Source organism: Pinus tabuliformis, chromosome 5_1, assembly GCF_031772625.1.
Source record: "Pinus tabuliformis cultivar Carrire ecotype Pingquan chromosome 5_1, CPIR1, whole genome shotgun sequence".
Classification (NCBI taxonomy): domain Eukaryota; kingdom Viridiplantae; phylum Streptophyta; class Pinopsida; order Pinales; family Pinaceae; genus Pinus; species Pinus tabuliformis.
In genome coordinates, this window is record NC_142305.1 from 374,010,974 (window position 1) to 374,029,535 (window position 18,562).

Sequence of the window (18,562 nt, forward strand, 5' to 3'; positions counted from 1 at the left end):
GGAAGGAGAAGGACCCTCCTCACCACCAAGGGAGGGTGAGGTAGAACCGCCTGAAGAGATAGAAAGAGAACATATACCAGAACCTAGCCCTTCGCCTAATCTGAATTCATACTACACCTTTTTAGAGGCGGGCAAAATCATACCGCAGAAATTTACTGTGCCTCTATTTTTTGCACTAGAAGAAGAGAGAGTCCGTTCCCACACATGGATGCAGATCGCCAAATCAAAGGGTGTGGCGGACATAGGCCCTTTACAAGAGCAACTCAAGGAGGTCAGGAGTGAATTCACCATGGCTAAACATGTGGATAATTGCCAACGTGTGCTTCTACAAGAAGAAAATCAGAAGCTGAGATTGCAGCTACAAGAACTAAGGGCAGGGGCAGGAACATCCTCCAAGGACACCACAAAAGAACAACAAAGCACAAAGGAGCTGACCACCAGTCTTGAGGAGCCAATGACACTTCTACAGGAAGTGGAACAACAAACAAAAATTGAAGTGCAAGCCCTAAAAGAACAGCTGCAACAAAAGGAAGCACAATTGGCCTGCATGGCCAGTTGGGCCATGGAGGCAATTCAGTGCAGACCGCCTGCAAAATCCTATGGATTGTTCTTAAAAGATCAATGGCTGCAGTTCCAAATAAACACCTTGGCACAAAGAGGTATTTCACATATCCAAAACCCACAACAATTTTCTGAATTGTGCAGTACTAGTTCGTCAGAAGACAAAGCCAAATTAGCAGAGTTTTACCTCCACAATTTGGCTTTGCCTAATGAAGTCTCCTGGGATCCCAATATTGCCTTGGGTGATATGCAATTGATGGCGTTCGCCTCATGGTTAAACCATGAGGATCAGAGAGCAGCTGAAGCAAAATCGGTCATGAACCGAGAAGTGAGCGAGCCACTGTTCATTAGGCCAGAACTAGAGGATCCGGTGGCACTCATCTCAGCCCACCAACAGTTGGCCATGGATCCCACAGCTTCCTTGAGATTTATGGACCAACAGGCCCAAGCCATAGCTCACTTTGAAGACATGGAAAGGTTGTTGGGAGAAAGTGCTGCCCAAGCATGTGCACGCAGATGGAGTACCCTGGCCCACATCTTGAAAATCTGAGAGTACCATACCCCCATTTGGATGAGGGAAGATTTGGCAAGGGTTGACCTTTACAAGAAATCCATGCAAAGCCTCCAGGCCAGCTGGATTGGCCTTAAACTCAGCCCACCACTACTGCTAGGATTGACTGAAGGCAATACAACAGAGGATGACAGTTAACAATGGGGAGAGGTGAACAGGAAAGCAGGGTTTCATATCCACAGAGAGGACACTACCACAGAGCCTTGGGATGCAAGGGAAGCAGTGAAAGCAATGAAGGATGAGGATTTGGACTAAGTTGCTCAAGGATGAGCAAATAGTTTAGCTGGGGGGTGATGATGAGCCCCAATTTTTGGTACAATTTGGGCTCATTTGGCCTACTTGCTTTGCTCAAACCATTCATCTTTTATTGCTTATGCATTCATTTCTTGGTTTATTCGTGTTGTTTGTAGGAAGAAGGGTAGGCATTCTATCTACGTGACTAATGCATGATGCTTTCAGGTTTCTGGCATTAAAAGGGAGAAAAGACCACGAGAAAGGAGACAAGGAGACAGTAAGGTGGCACTGCTGGTTTTTAGGAGAGGATGTCCACAGTCTTGGGACCTTCCTCGTGATTCCCACCATAGCTCCGAGCTCCAACCAATCTCCCCACCGAGCTTAGAGGCAGTCAACCGTTCTACAGGAACAGCAGTTACAACTGTTCTACAGGATCAGCAGTTTAACCTTCAGTTGGACAGCCGAGCTCCACAAATCAAGGAAACCTGTTGGATCATCATTTTTCATAAATACTGAGGCCGTAGCCTTTGATAGAAGCTTTTTGAACTTTTGCATTACTCTTGTAATTTCGAAGTACGAGCTACAGCTCGGTGTTGGTTCTTTTTGTAAGCCAGTTTTGGCATGACATCAAATTTTTGGTTATGAATAAAGGCAGGCAGATTTTGATCTCATTCTGAGTTTTCTAAGGGAGATATATCTCTCAGGTTAGGGCCCAACCTGAGAGCAATAGATCTCCTCAGTTTTGTAATGTTATTTGCCTTTCGTTCCAGCACTTCGTTCTTTACTTTGACATGCAATTCGAATTTACAGTTTGCTGATTTAGTTTGTATAAGATTGAATAGGATTAGTTTGTGGTGAATTTATTTCCATTTGCTTAAGCTAGAAGAGGATAGTTATAATTCATTGGAGCTCCAAAAAAGGGTTGTTGGAGGCCACTGCCATCTCTGCTTAGGGATTGGGGTGCAGTCCATATCAACCACCAAAAAGAAACGCAGTTCTTTTCACATCCTTACAAGCTGCAACAGTTACTTTAGTCGTAGATCCATCCATGCACTTTGGTCTTGATCATTACTTCTTCATTCCACTTCCATGCACGAGTTTCTTTCACAAAATTTCACTACTGTTCATTGGTTCAAAATAGCACAGTTAACATAGGTTACAGAGTTCTCGTTTTTGGTGACATTCATAGACAATTTGTTTCATCTACACTGCTCCACACCATTCCACTTCCTTCTTCTTCTTCTTGACCTCTCCTCAACCCACCTACTCGGCCTCTGTTCAGCTCGTTCACCTTCCAACTCCTCCATTACCACGTAGCTTCATCCTTTTGACCTTTCGTTGATCCCATCCTTCCAGCCATCAACCCACTGCATGCACTCTTTCTCCATCTGACTTCTCTGCTCCTGAGCCATCACCAGTTCCATCTCCATCTCACCTATCCTCCCACACCACTCCATCACTTCACCATCTCCCAAAACTCCCACGATCGAACATCCTGTAGAATTGCACAGACTTCCTATAGAATCCATGAGTTTCCTGTAGGATCCCTTGCAGACTTCCTGTAGAAGCCTGCAAACTCGGTTGCTGAGCATCCGAACGTGGTAGACTTCTGTGGACTGATGCTAGAGACCCTCTGGGACCTCCCCTAGCCATCCTGACCTTGCCCATGCTTTCCTTCCATTTGAACCGCTCCTGCACAGTCAAACCCTAATCAAAAGCACCATCACAATAAATCCAACCACTTAATGACAGAATACAAAAACATGTCTTTTCAGATGCAAATAGCTTAGATTCATGTATTTCAACTCACTGCAAGTAATGGCATCATTGGTAGAAGTTCCATTCACATTTTTGCATTGTAAGGGTCAAGCTAGTTAAATTAGGGTTTATTAGGGTTTCCATGCTTTGTTGGCTTTCAATTTCCTTTTTGCACAGTAGGTTAGCTTCCTTCAAGATAGCTTTCGTCCATCACTCATAAAGCTTCTTCTGAGAGCATATAGAAGTTGGCTTGAGCCCTAGCGGACTTGTGCCAGCTGACCAAGTGACAGCTGCGACAAGAGCTAGTACTTGTGCATACAACACCGTCGCTTCCAAGTTTGTACGAACTACCGGGTTGATAAAATTAGAGATAGGAAGCCCCAGGAGTTGTAGCATTATTGCTACAATACTGGAGCCCACCAGTCACCTGGTAATCCTTTTTACCTAGGTCATCTAGAGCAATCATTTTGGTCTTTTTGGCTCTTTAAATTTAAAATATCATTCGAGCACTTATCCTTTTGAGCTTATTAACTCCAAAAGAGACTAGAGTCATGTTTCGTCCTTTTCTTGACTCTTAAAACATGAAAAGGTAAAGTTTTGTTTGTGTGTTCTAAAATTGACTTCCCACAAATTATTTTTGGTAAAAGTTATCTTCCTTAGTAATTCTTTAGGGTCGATTCCAATGGTGGCATTTCCAAAGTCCACTAGTCAAGGGTTCCCCTCGAATGGGAATCCTGGTCTTTTTCCTTCTGTTGGAAATGCTGGTGATCCTTATATGGTGACGTTTTCCCTTCCTGGGTTAACCATTAGTCTACTTGTCTTGTTAATTTTGACCTTGATGATCCCGAGTGTCCCAACTCCTACCCCGCCATCTCCTTCGTTTGAATCACATCACTTTGTTTATAAGGTTTACCTCTTCCTTTCTTCCCTTATTTCTTCCTCTTCCTCTTCAACTTCGCCTAGTGAAAGTTTGCAATCTAGTAACCAGGAGGCTAAGAAGAAGAAGAAGAAGATGAAGAAGAAGAAGTCAGATAAGCGAGAGGCCAATCGTGTGACTGTTTCTCTAACTGCACTTCTTGTCGACAAACCTTTTGATCCTCCACTGAAGGTCAAATTCCCTTGCAAGCTATGTAGGGGTGACCATCTCCTTCGAGGTTGTCCTGGCATTCCCAAAGTCTTAGAGGTATGGTCTCAAAATCTAGATCAACCATCCCCATAGACCTGTGGAGATCATGTCGATGTTGCACCCTCGGTTAGCAATGGTAAGAAGAAATGGAAGATTAGATTCCCATGTAGATTATGTCAAGGATAGCATCTTCTTCACTTTTTTCCTATTATAGATAAAGCTTACAAAGTTTTGGAAAACCTTGCAACTCCTCAACGCCAAATTCCTATTGGTTATTAGAGGCTTTCTTCTAACCCTCTCCCAGTTGGTAAAGAGATCGACTTGGATCCATATCTTTCCCATCCTACTCTTCCTGAGAAAGACCCTTTTGTGTTTGTTCTCAACCAACCATTGGTCGAAAAGAGTGTCGACCTGGTTCCACCACCACTTGCTCACTCTATTCTAGAATAAAGTAGTGATCATACTGCTCATTTTCTTCTCATCTCCTCATATTCTCATGAATCGAAGAGTGACTCTCCCGTCTCGGTTGTCCAGGAGAGTCCTTCTCCTATTCCTGTATAGCATGGGGGCAATCATATGATACCCCCACTAAGTAGTTCTATCATCTCTTTCAATTGGGGTCCATTGACTACTTTCTACCTCCCATCTTATGTGCCTTTCCAGATCACAATACAAGCCTATAATATGGTAGTACATGGCACTATATTAGATGAAGGTGTGTCTATTAGCATCATGTATTCTACTACTTGGAAAGCTTTGGGCTCCCCACAGCTTGTGTTTGTCACTCAGAATCTATTGGCTCTCAACAGAGGAACTAGTCAACCATTGGTGGTCCTTCCAAAGTTCACTATTACTTTGGGAAGAAAGACCATCAGTATAGATGTGATGGTAATCCAAGGTCCCTTAGATTTCAATGTTCTCCTTGGATGAAACTATGTTTATGTCATGGGAGCTCTTGTTTCTTTTCTTTTCGGTCTGGTTTTTTCTACCTGAAGGGAGAATAGTGACCATTGATCAATTATCATTCATTGGTCACCAAGTGCCTCCTTTGCAACCATCATCCCCTATTGACTCCTATTTGCAAGCAATACCTCCCCTGCCACAGGTCAATTATGTGGCTACCCGTTTCATCTCCACATTTGTTGATGATCACACAGATGTCATAGTACATTATGTAATGGGGGCATTGGAACCATATCTATATTTGGTACCAAATGACATGTATTCCTCCCAGAGCGTGGTTCTTTCATCTAGCGAAGACCCCTTGGGAGCCATGTCCTCTTATGGGTCATGAACAGGGCCACGAGGATAGTTCCTGGTCTTGTGTCAACCTCGTTAAAAAATGAAATAAGGGCCATGAGGATAGTTCTTGGTCATGTGTCAACCTCGTTAAAAAATGACACATAGTGTATGAGGATAGTTCCTAGTCTTATGTTAACCTCATTAAAAAATGAAACAAAGTGTATCAGGATAGTTCCTAGTCTTGTGTTAACCTCGTTAAAAAATGAAACAAATGTATGGGTATAGTTCTTTTACTGTGTCAACCTCATTAAAAATGAAACAACTCCCTTTTCCCAATCGAGTCTTCGATTAAGATCTCGTAAAATCCCAGTCGAGTCTTTCCTGGATCTTGAAAGTGAACCTTTATTCCACCCACCTAGTTGACTGAAATGAAGTTTGGGGGGCATGTACCTCATTTGAGTCATTATGCCAGGGTCATGCGAACTTATAGCAAGCATAGTTTTTCATTTCAAGCTTGTGTAAAAATGAAACCGAATCCAAGTAGAGTTCTCCATGGTTCAACCTTGTGTAAAAATGAACCCAAGCCCGCTTTACATCTCGTGATTTCCATTTTAATCAGTCGATTTCTTCTAGATGAGCCTTGGTTATCTCATTCCATCGCCACCATCTCTTTGGCAAATCATATGTTTTCACTTGGTTTTTTTTCCTTTCTTGAGGGACCACAGTGATGAGTGGTTTTATTAGCCATCCTCTTAACCATTACTTGTTTTGAGAAATTCCTCCATTGCCGGAACCAGTTGCTACCCTTTATACCACTCATTCCTCTAGGACGAGTCACCTTTAAGCTCTTTTATGACTCATAAAAGATGAAAATATTTTCGAGTATTTTTCCCTTTTGACTCGAAAAAGAGAATAAAATGGGGGGTCTACTTTTAAGATGTTTTCTGACCCATTAAAAGCGAAAATATAGCTTAGCCCTTATTGTTTTGAACTTTTTAATGGATACGAAATGTCGTGTGCCCAGTATAAGTTTACCCCTTTTTGGGCTAGGAGGCACTATTTACCAAAAAGGTACTCCTTGACTGAAATGGTCAAGCGGTTCTCTCAAGTATCGTTTTCTACTTTTTTGGGCTCGAGAGACACAAATGTACAAAAAGGGAACATGTGGAGTTTTCTTCTACATGTGTTTTTCAAACTCTCTAAAGATGAAAAAGATATCAAGTTACACCTTTGTCGGACTCGTTAAAAGGTTAAACGACATCAAATTCGTCACCATGAAAAACATGAGCTTTTCCTTCCTAGGGCTTGTTGAACTTACTAGGTCGGATTCATCCGAAGGATGAACTTACAGTGCAAGCATATATTATCCGCTTCGAGCTTGCGATTAAAAATAATTGGGGTACTTGCCAGAAATGGTGGGGGGAAATTTGGAAATCTAATCAGTTGTGTTGGCAACTCACTCTTGAACATGACACTTTGTACATTGTGTCGGGTTGGGATATCCTCCTTTGTATCATTGACCTTCCTGGGTTGGGCCATTCATTTTGCCTTCCATTTGATCTCTACCATGTAATCATGATCACAGATCCTATGGATCCAAAAGCTCCCAAACTTCTAGTTGTGTCGCTGATATGTTCAAGAGTTTTCCTTCTATAGTTACACTTACCGTTGATTCTCTGTATCATCCAAAATCATTTTGCATCCTCTTGTCTTGCATCGATGATGTGGGATACATTATGGCCCTCCTTAGACACAATTTCTTCCTTTTGACTTCAACTCATTATTCGGGAAGTTGATTGAGAGACTCCCTTCCAGTACCTTAGAGATTGCATGCCCTAATGGCAAGTTCTTCACACTCGATGACAAGTCCACATCATTGGATTTTGACTATGTGATTTCATGGGTGTTCAACTTCAGTTCCTCTATTCACATTCCGTTGATTATGATGCTAGTACCTTGAGGACCATTGTCATTATTGGTGGTTTCTGTCATGCTTGTTAACATTTTACATCATTGACTAGTAATCAAGCGACTTTCTAGCATGTTCGACATCAACACATTTATTCGCAGGTTAAAATTTGTACTTTGATCGGGTCGTGTTAGAGTGCAAGACCTTGGACTCAGCTCACACAAGTCCAGGTTGCAAAGCAATGTGACATGGTTATGTTGATATATATGTCTCTATCAGATGGATGGTTGTGACCATACCATGAGTTATCATATGTGATCCTTCTCATTTTTGGATGGTTGCAATCATACCTTGGTTTCATTGTGATCCTCTCTGACGGATGGTTGTGCCCATACCTAGATCCATTTACATGATGATTCTCTGGCTGGCTGCATGCATACCACGATTCACGTATCATTTGATAGAGTTTTCAGTTATGTGTATGTATATGTACTTGTTTGCAGGTTTTCCGACAGCAGACTACAGTTCCCTGCACTGATTCATAAAGCATTTCATCCCTCACTCTATTTCGGCCTTCACGCTTTAGGGAGCATCTGTTACATAACATTTTGTCACTGTCCCTATACTCCCCATTCCTTGATTTTGGAGGACCTCTACAATGAACTCTACATGCTTTCCCTTCATGAAGAAACTCCCATTGTGTCCCTCTTCATGAGGAAATCAATTCCATTTTCCACCATTTCCCCTAAAACTTCTATTTTTCCTAGTTTACAAGACTGATGCTAATGGTCCTTGTCTTCATCGCACCAATATATAGGGATTAGCACTATCCCCAGTGCCGACCGGAGTGACTGAGCTTTGTTCCAGTCACGTCAGTCCTCTTATGGAAAGTTTTTTAAATACAGAGCCAAAGCTAACCACTCTAGAAGCTTTGTAACAAAATAATGGTAAATGGTTTGGCCGGATGGGGTCGAGGATGTCAGTTTGGGCTTCTTTCCCCTATAATGATGGAACTAACTCAATAGATAAGACATTCTCCCATGAGAAGAGGATCCATCTCCCATGCATTCATCCTATATAAACCTCCCTTTTTCCTAAGCACAAGCTAGTGTTAGTGTTGGAGTTTTAATGCTGGTGTGCTAGTGCTAATTATGTTTGGAGTAAATAACAAGATATTCATATTTTTAGCTCTTTAGTTATGTGAGGGAGAAGTGTGAATTTGTTTTAGTGTGAAGCCTGAAGGGAAGATCCTTAAAACTATTATTGTTGAGGCCATCATGGAATGCTAACAGAAGTGTGTGGGAACCTAGTCTTTTCAGAGGAGAATGGCAATGTCAAGGCAATGGTTGTAATCTCTTCTTGATTCAATATATATGAAACTATCGATTGATTTCCTACATGATTTGGCATCTTACATATTCATGACTTAATGTTTCTTGACTTGTTAAGTAGGTTGAGTTACAATTTGTCTATTATCATGGTTGTTGTTTGCTGTTGTTTACTTGTTTCAGGTGTTTGAAGAAGGAAGCGAGAGATAGTTGGAGCGAGCAAGCAAAGACATCATCAAACAGGAAGCGTATTAAGAGGTAGGCCCTCTTAATTGGTTCTAACCTAAGGAAATCTTCCATAGAATGTATCAGTTGTGGCTATATCCATTATCGGGCTAGACGATTTTGTTTGTGTCTACACTTATAATTTTACTTCACCACAACCCCTACAAGCATCTATTGAGATGAGGCCATGACTAGGGTTTCGATGGTTTTGCAATGATAATGACTATAATGTAGGAATTTCATTAGATAATGTCACATATTCTGTTGTTGGTTCCCTCCAAGCGATTAGGTTGAAATATTCCCCTTCATATTATACATATATTCTTTGATTTGGTGTAGGATTTCTTTGCAGAAAATAAGCTTCCATTAGAGGAATTTTGAGGTCTAAAATTGGTATCCTATGTAATTTATAAAATAATAGTGAAAAATAATAAAATATTATTAGATTACATCATCAAATTTTAGAGGGAAAAACGAAGAAACCTCTTTTTCAACTCATATTTTCAACTTATCTCCCTATGGGTTTACTCAAATTTCGAGTGGGAACACTCAGTGGATGTAGAATTTGATTCCTCATTCGGGGAGTACCCATGTTGCATAATTTCAATGGACTGTACTAAATGAAAAATGAGAAATACATGAAAAATGTGATTTCAATCACATTTTTTCATGTATTTCTCATTTTTCGCATAATGAGGTCCATCAAAAGTATGAAACATGTGTACTTCTTAAATTTTACATCCAACGAGTACTCTCACTTGAAATTTGAGTTAAACCTTAGGCAGATAAGTTGAAAATACGAGTTGAAAATGTTGTTTTATTATTTTCTTATTTTTTAAACTTTTACTTTTTTACTAATGGTAAATCATCCCCCATGGTTGACATCATCATATTGAATTGCATTGGTTCTTATAAAGTTTAGAAGCCTACCTACATCATAGTTGTGATAAAAAAACTAATTCTACTATGTTTTTCAATGGGGAAAAGGAATGGTTGGAGTCACCTAGGAGCTTCCCCTAATCATGAAATCACAGTTGGGGGTCATTATTCATATTGATTGAGCTATAGTTGAATTGGGGATAACAAATGGTGAAGAAAAATGGTGCTACATTCTTGCTACAAGTGGTTATTACAAGAGGTCTAGTATTTCTACAAGAGGGCTTATAATGCTACAGAAGGGGCTACGAGAGGCTTTTGAGGGTGATAATGATGCCTTGAGGGAATGGAAATGTGTGTGGAGGTTAAAGAGATTGAAGGGAGGTTGGGTTGAGCCCCCTAGCCAAGGCGAGGACCTCTGAGAGTTCTATCTTGCACTAGGATAAATGTTCACGGTGTCCTAATTTTACTAGGAAAAATGACTTATGAAAACACAGTTTTGGGATAGAATTGAAGGTGGAAAGAGAATATGGAGGAGTCCAAGATGGAAGTGGAAAAGGTTCCCTTCCTTGCAGATCAACATAGCCCTACAATTAATCACATGCATACATCCATTGATCATTAACAAAATGATATAACCTATGACGGAAAATATGAGTTGAATTTAAATAACATCTATTTTACGCCATAACACTAATCTAATCACTAAATTTACTTCTAAGCTATAGAAAGAAAATGTAAAGTACAACAACTAAAATTTGTCTATTTCCAAGAAATCATAAACACAATATTTTTGGACTGAGGTTGTGAATCCTTCCACTCATTCTCCCATGAGAGAGGTGATGTAGAAGCTTGCAACCACATGCTTTTATAACATAATATCTACTAAAATGAAAGAAACTATGGACTACTTGGAATCAAGAACAAAACAAAAGTACAAAAGAGGGACCAAATCCTCTAGGTTGATCCCAAACCCAAGGGTATTAGCCCTCTGAAACTAACTGAGATGGAGCTTAATAACTAAATTGCCACTATAATAAAGTAAAGGTCTCATATATCACATAAAAATTCAAAAAGACAATGTCAAGCTCTAAGCTTAATAGCTACACCTAGCTGAATCAAAACTTTGAATACTAATGAGATTTTCATCTTGTTTATTTATACGAAAGGGTAGCTGATAGAAGCTCCCACAAAAATAAGAGTGATTCCCTCCATGATCTAGGAAGTGGTGGATCTTGTCCCTCTTGAGCTTCACTTGGACTTGTAGTTACTCAGCTGCCAATGAATTTGAACTAGTGAGAGAGGATATTGTGATCCCAAACTAAGTTAGGGAGTTAAGGAGGTTGACAAACCCCATAGATTCTCTCATGGTTTTATCAATCAATCCCTTGCATAGTAATTTCCTAAAAATTCTTCTTTTCCTATAATTAAACCACATTAGGCCACATACTATGAAAAGCACCTTTTACTCCTCTTACTAATCATAATAATAAAAAAAAATGTGAATTAATGTGAGAGAATGATAGTTTTAAGGCTATAGGATGGCATGATGACCTTCAAAATATACCTATTGATGGGAATCATCATCACCCCCTTGCTGAAGGTGTTTCTCATCCTCTAAGAAACTTTGTCATCCATGTGAATCTATTTCATGGCCTTGGTGGTCTCTTTGACATCCCAAGGCTCCTAACATGGTATTCGCTCTTGTGGGAAAAATCCTACATTTATTTCTATATCAGTCCACTCCCTCTACCATTTTATTTCATCTCTTCCTTATTGTAATCCTAGCAGTAAGGGTTGATTGAGTTTGAGTCCCATCCACCTACGTTTTATCCTCTACATGATTCTCTTGTACAATGGTGTTCTCTCCAAGGCATTCCTTAGCCTTTCAGGTAGTAATATTCTCGGACTTGTAGACTGTGGGGAAAGTCATGCCATCTTCTCTAGAAAGCTTGCAAACTCTCTATTCCCAACATTCTAAAGGTGTCTTTAAAGGGTAGAATTGCTTTCTCCTAGGTATCAATGTATTTAGGTACCAAAGCAACAGAATTGGAGATGTGCTTATGATTGTTGATCACAACCTTAGGTCTCACTAACACTACTATGATATATAAGGGTTCCTTCTCCTCATTTTTCATTACCTTTTTCACCTCCTCAACCCTTGTCTCCTCATGATTCAACCAAGATGCTAAAGCCATTAGCTGCATGTCTGCTAGTCTTGAATTAGGATCCCAAAAATTCATATTTGTCAAAGTGAAACTATGCATATAGAATTCAACTAACTTTTCCCTGTCTTCCATTTACTTTGGTTTCAAAAATAAATAAAATTCCTGTAGTCCTAAAAAAGCAAAGACTCATATTATGCTAGTGTTTTGATTTGGAGCTACATCCATTGTTCTTTGAGGAAGGGAGCATAATATTTTAATGGCTTCCTATATTGTAGGACTTCCATAGAGAGACTTGCCATGGTGGAAAGTTGTGCTTCTTTCTCTTGCAACCTCTCTCTCAACCTTGTGTTTTCTTCCTGTAGTTTCTCCTTCATAATAGACTCCCTTAGCCTCAAATCACTTAACTCCTTACCCATTTAAATGACTTTCTCCTGCATGAGGCCCACATCTTCCACATTGAGGAGTGGGATTGGAATTTTTGAAGGTATAATTATTCCTCCTTCAATAAATTTTTAGTAGGACCCCAGGCTTGGTTGTGGGTTAGGATATTGGAGCTCTTGTAGGCCTTTTCCAACTAAATTTTAGGTGGTGGATTCCTTTTGTAACTCTTTTTTGTGCTCCTGTAGATTCCCCTGTTCTCCCTATAGGAGACTCTTTCCATCCTATAGCTAACATTATCTCTCATGTAACTTCTCTTGGTCCTCCTGTAGCTTCTCTTTTTCTGTATTTTCAAAGGAATTTTGTGTCCTTAGCTTCTTGAAGGTGACTGACCGAGTAGTTGGCCTACAGATAGATGCTACAGGTGACTTGGTTTTGGTTTTAGGAGGAGTGACCTCCTCAATCTTCGCTTCACTGAGTCTTATTTATTCCTTTTTACTTCGTGATTCATCAATAATGATAGGGACCTTTGTAGGAGCTTGTGGTTTCCCTTGTCTAATTTTGGTGCTCTTCTTGGTTGTAAAACGCATAGGACCTTGTCATGATTACTTCCTCTTGGGATTGATAGGGTTGCATAATTTATCTAATGTTACAGCTACATCCTGTTCAGTATCCCTTTGAGATAGACTTGTTTTATGTGGTTGTTCCTCTTCTCCTTTAGGTTTAGAATTCTCCTCAGGGCTTACTCTCTCTTCTACCTACTTCACCCCCTCTTCTCCTTTGATTTCTACTTTTCCTTCCTTTGTCTCTTCTGTCTCGTTTTCCTCTATTTTTCTCTCTTCTCTTCTGGTTTTGTTGCCTGTTTATCCTCTATTATTGTTCCTTCTTCTTCCTCTTTTTTTTCTTATATACCTCCAATGCTAGATGATGGTTTCTCTCTAGGTGTGATGGATTGGGTTTATATGAATTTCCACCTATCCATGTCCACAAATTTATTCCATAGAGGGATCCTCAAGTGGTTGAAAACATAAATCACTATTAACTTGATGAAGCCATGGTGAGATAAGTGTTGGCTCTTCCCTTCCCTCACCTACTGAATCATCTCCATGATTGACTATAGGACGAAATTTTGAACACAAAGTCTTTGAGGGAGAGGAAATTATGCCTTGATTTCAACTCATGGATCAATCTGAGGTGGTAGACATAAAACACAATGGATATCGTTTCAAAAGATATATATTTGAAGACATGGTAGGCTACATCATCCCAAGGGTAAGCTAGACTTTCTCTTCTTACTCCATTTTTATCTTCTACATGCTTCTCTTTTTAAATGAATGAGTTTTTCGTAGCTGATACAATCACTTTCTTGTCTTCTTTTCTCCACTTAATTCCTAGAGGTAAGGTGGTCACTCTGCTTATGGTTTTAGGTTTGAGAGAGATCGCCAACCCTTTGACAATAGTAGTGGCACTATCTTCCTCTTGAGAATTTAATTCCATGGAAAATTCATGAGCAAGATCATCATCATACTTATTAGAAACTCAAGGAAACCAAACCATTGGTGTCTTCTGAAGATCTCCACTACAGGAGGGTGTTGGTGAATTCTCTTGGTGCATGAGGGTTCTCTTCTGTTAAATCCTCCACCAATTTCTTCTACTATTCCTCCTTGGTGCTAATTAGGTGTGGAATTCAAAAAATTTCAAGCAGTCTCAGTGATGAAAGAATGTTAATTTTCTTGGTAGCAGTGAGGGAGAAGGGTGCTCGAATTGATATCAACCAAAATAATTTTGTCTTATTTTTACCCCAAAAATTTTCAAAAAGACCTCCTACTAATCAATTTACTGTTACAGGCTCTTAATTTCAAGGATACTTCTCATGCAAATGGATTTATAAACAAGGAAGGAGGGCGTCACTGACTTCTTGTCAAAACAACTTTGTATGTGCATGATGGTTTTGAGACAATATTGAGCTACTCTGACTCCTTTTTCACCTCCCAAATCCTCCTGTAGCTCCTCTCGACCCTCCTATAGCACTTGTAGGCCTTCCTGTAGCTTCCACCTATAACACTTGTAGACATGGTTCAAAAATCCTCAGTGGCACCCTAGGTTGTCTCATACAATAGCTCGTCCTTCCTCTACTTGTTTTTGGAATTAGTAGCCCAGTAAATAATATCCTCTTTGGGTTAAAATCTTGGAGTGCTCCAATGACATGGCATTAACATGAGTTTCCTCTTTTGGACCGTTTTCCCCACTCCTTTTAATCATTTCTCTCTCCTCGTGATTATCAATCCACTCTTCAAGGACACCATATTATTTTGATTTGACATCTACATGTTGAACTTAATTTTACTAGCCGAGGGTGGCCAATTTCACTAGCCACCTCTAGACTATTAAAACACCTCTCTCAATCAAAACACATTTTGGTCATTTTATGCATAGGGAAGAGGTGAGGGTTTCCATACCTGATCCTACCTATGGGTCAAATTTTTTTAGATGGTTGCATGCTCGAGTTGGGCCATATATCATTATGATTAAGGGAGTTATCACTTTGACTTGTTTCTTGTGGATGTCTTCATACATGATGATAACTTGACTATTGATTTTGTTGAGTGTGTGCACATGCCACTATGATGTCGAACATGCTATTGCTATTAGAAATCCTTCCTAAGGATGATGTGTCCCTTCCTAGTTGTAGACAAGGCTCCATCACGCCTTCTAGTGGTGGAAAAAATATCAGTGATTTATGTTGTAGCTGCATAAATGGTACAAGGAGGAGTTTTCTTCCTATAGCAGTCTTTTGATCCTACCTTCAAGTCTTTAGTTTTCATGATGGTGTTGATGGAGATGATGAAAATTCATGAGGAAATGGTTAGAGTCATGAGGGAGTCGTGAAAACATTGGAAAAGTAGAACTTCTATGGTTTTTTAGAGGTAAGACAGAGTGGAAAATTTTAGTAAGTTCTAGTGAAATGGAGTGAATGGGTGATGGATGGATGATAAGAAATTCATTAGAGGACTCTCCTTATCATTTCCTAGAGGCATCATGGTATTTTGGGTGGTTCTCATCATTAGATCCCCCTCCTATAGCTTCACAGGGTATTGTTGTAGCGTTACAAGATCTCCTGTAGCAATACATGTCCTTCTTGTAGGATCATAGGGAGGAGGTGAAATTAGAATTTATTACTAATTAGATGGTGGAAAGAGATGGTTATATGAGTGGAGAGTATGGATATGAAATGTATGGATGGAAGGATGGATGAGAGTTTGTAATTTTTGTCCTGTAGCCATTAAAATTTCCACTATGTGGAATCCTATAAAGGAAGAGAAAGGTTAGCATGAACCGTGTAAGCTTCTTCCTTGTGTTCCTATTGTTAGCACTCTGTAATTTCTGATCTTGTGAAAGAAAACATAGAGGTAACCACAAAACCACTTTGGAGCTTAGGATCTAGCCTTCCTAAACTCAGAGACAAATCTCTCTATCAAATTTAACTTTATTGTATTTAGATATCAGGCTAGTTATAAGAGTTCAGAGTTTGATTTTAAAATTGATTTGGTTGATTAAATGCCTAAAAATTCCATTGTGCTATGGAGTCTACAAACTTAATGTGGATCTATCTCAGATTTTCAAAGGAGCTTCACAGGGCAAGGTAGTTGAACTAACTAGATATTTTATATTTAAATGAAATGTAATAGAAAAGAAAAGATATAGGTTCAATTGAAGCTAAAGATTAGTTAAGAATTCTTTAACTTGATATAAGAATAAAATGCTTAAATTATCCACAACCAGAATCAAAGTGTATCTTTCAACAAATTATGTTCATCAACTTTCTATAAAATAATTTAGATTTAAGGACACATAAGTATGGAAACAAAGAAATACACACATAAATAGTGAGAGAAGCACTTCACGAAATAGTCCAACACATGAATCCTGTGAAGAATATCCTTTTTATTACTGATCAGGCCATCAAATAAAAAAGTACAATAGCTTTGTGGAATGAAAAATCAACCCTTCGTACTTCAAAATGAGAATTATTTATAAGTTATTTACAAAATATCTTGTCAAACCTGACTAGGATGTATTTTAGGAAATCCTAAATAGAATCTATCTAACTGTTACAATAATTTAGGAAAATTGAAACTGCTTGAATTGGCGGCACTAGATTTGTGGAAATTCTTAATAGTTGGCCCTTTGAATCCTATTGTGTTGTTAATGCACAGCTATACAACCAAGTCATCTACTTACTCCGGTAACTCGCACAATTGATCCCAACATTGTTCAGTGGGGATAGATGTCTTGAGTAACTTCATGTAAACCTCATCCACTTTAGTATATTTAGCAAAATTTGGTTTGGAAATGAATATGTGCTTGATTTCATACTGGATTTCTAAATCATATTTCAATGATTCTAAAAATTATTTCCCTGTTATGCTGCCTTTCACTCTACAAACTAATAACCATAATTAGCAATGGTTATTAATTTTTGGCTATAATCTGACCATGTGTTGAGCTTGTCGTTTATCACTAATAAATTGGGAAGTCCCTTTTGTAGAGGAATTCCAATTTGCTGAAGAACCTTTGTACACCTCTGTCCAGAACTTCACATTTTTCTTCCACCTGTCTGATCAAAGTACTTTTTTTCAACACCATTTTTACCTCCGGTATGGTCTCAGTCATGTCCTCAATATCCAGTTCTTCTAGCTCCTGCTTTTTTTTGGAATTGAGGAACTTAATGAGCTTTGTAGCTTCACCGGGTTTATCACCCAATTGCTCTCTCATTTCTTGAATGACTTCACTAGATTTCTCAATTAATTCATTCTGCTAGAACATGATCTGTATAGATGGCCATATTTATATCATGGCTTCATCTATCCTTTTTAAAATGTTCTCTTTAACTTGGGCTAGCATATTTCCCATCGCATTTTCCTTTTCTATCTATTACACTCTCTAGATAAGCCTCTAGGATTTCTATAGCTCTGTTAGGAGATAATTCTCATATATGATATTCAACTCCTATAGGATCTTTACATCCCCTCGCATATTTTTTATCTCTTCTCCTTGTATCGACATATCTCCATTGATTGGGCCAGTTTGATTGAATCATCTGTAGTTGAAGTTGTGGGTTTTGTTGAGGAGGATGCTCCTGTTGTTGTAGTTTATGTTGGAATTCCCATTTGAAGTAATGATGTAATAGGAACTGCATCAAGAGGAAGCATAGAAATTTGAGAATTTCTTTCTTTCTCTTTGATCATTTTATCCATCTCTGCCTACATTTTCTTAATCTGTGCACTCTGTTCCACCAATAACTTTAGTATTTCCACTTTTTTTATCTTTGTTTCTCCTAATCCCTTTGCCTGAGGATTCGCAGGTGCTGGTAGTTTTAATTACTTCCTTCGGGATGCTATATCAACATTATTCTTATTAATAATATCTTCCATGGCCTTTGAATCAATCGTATAAAAGCCTTCTTTAATCACCATCTCCTCTAAATATTTAATTCTATTGTCTTTGGCTAGAGTGGAAATTTTGTCCAGTTTGAGTTGTGATTGAACATTGTTCAAAGATAGTTGCATCTTAGAAGCAGTAATAAAATTCTGTGTGAAAGTTGAATACATTGTCTCTCCTGTTTGTTTGTTCATGTCCATTGGGTCCAAACGATGGACATCTTTTGCATCAAACTCAAATGTAGTCTACTTGAAATCAGTTGCTAATCTAGGCTGAGGTACTTGGGATTGCAAGAATTCCATATGCATTCTTCCTTTCTTTCTATCATAGGTTGAAATGAGCTTGTCTTTAATTGAGGAATAATGTTTCCTAAATTTAGTGTAAATATTGCCATTGAGGGTTTCATTCCTCTGTTTGATTTCCTTGTACCTTTGAAATATGTCTAGTTGCTTTTATTTTATAAATGACTCTAGTGTATGAGGTGTTGTGGATGGATTCTCTTTAGTGGTTGGGGATGATGGAGAATCAGTTGTGCTTCTACCAAACCTTAAAGTATGAAGGCCAGAGACTACAATAGTACCATGTGTTTCCTCCACTGGTGGGAAATCTACCTTAGAGCTTGTTTTTGTTTTCTTGGAATAAATCTGTAATTCCTTGGCTAAGACTTTTGTAATGGAAGGTGAGTCCTCTTCTCTTGGTATTTTCTCAATTTTCTCTCTAGGGGTAAGAGTCTTTGAAGCGGTT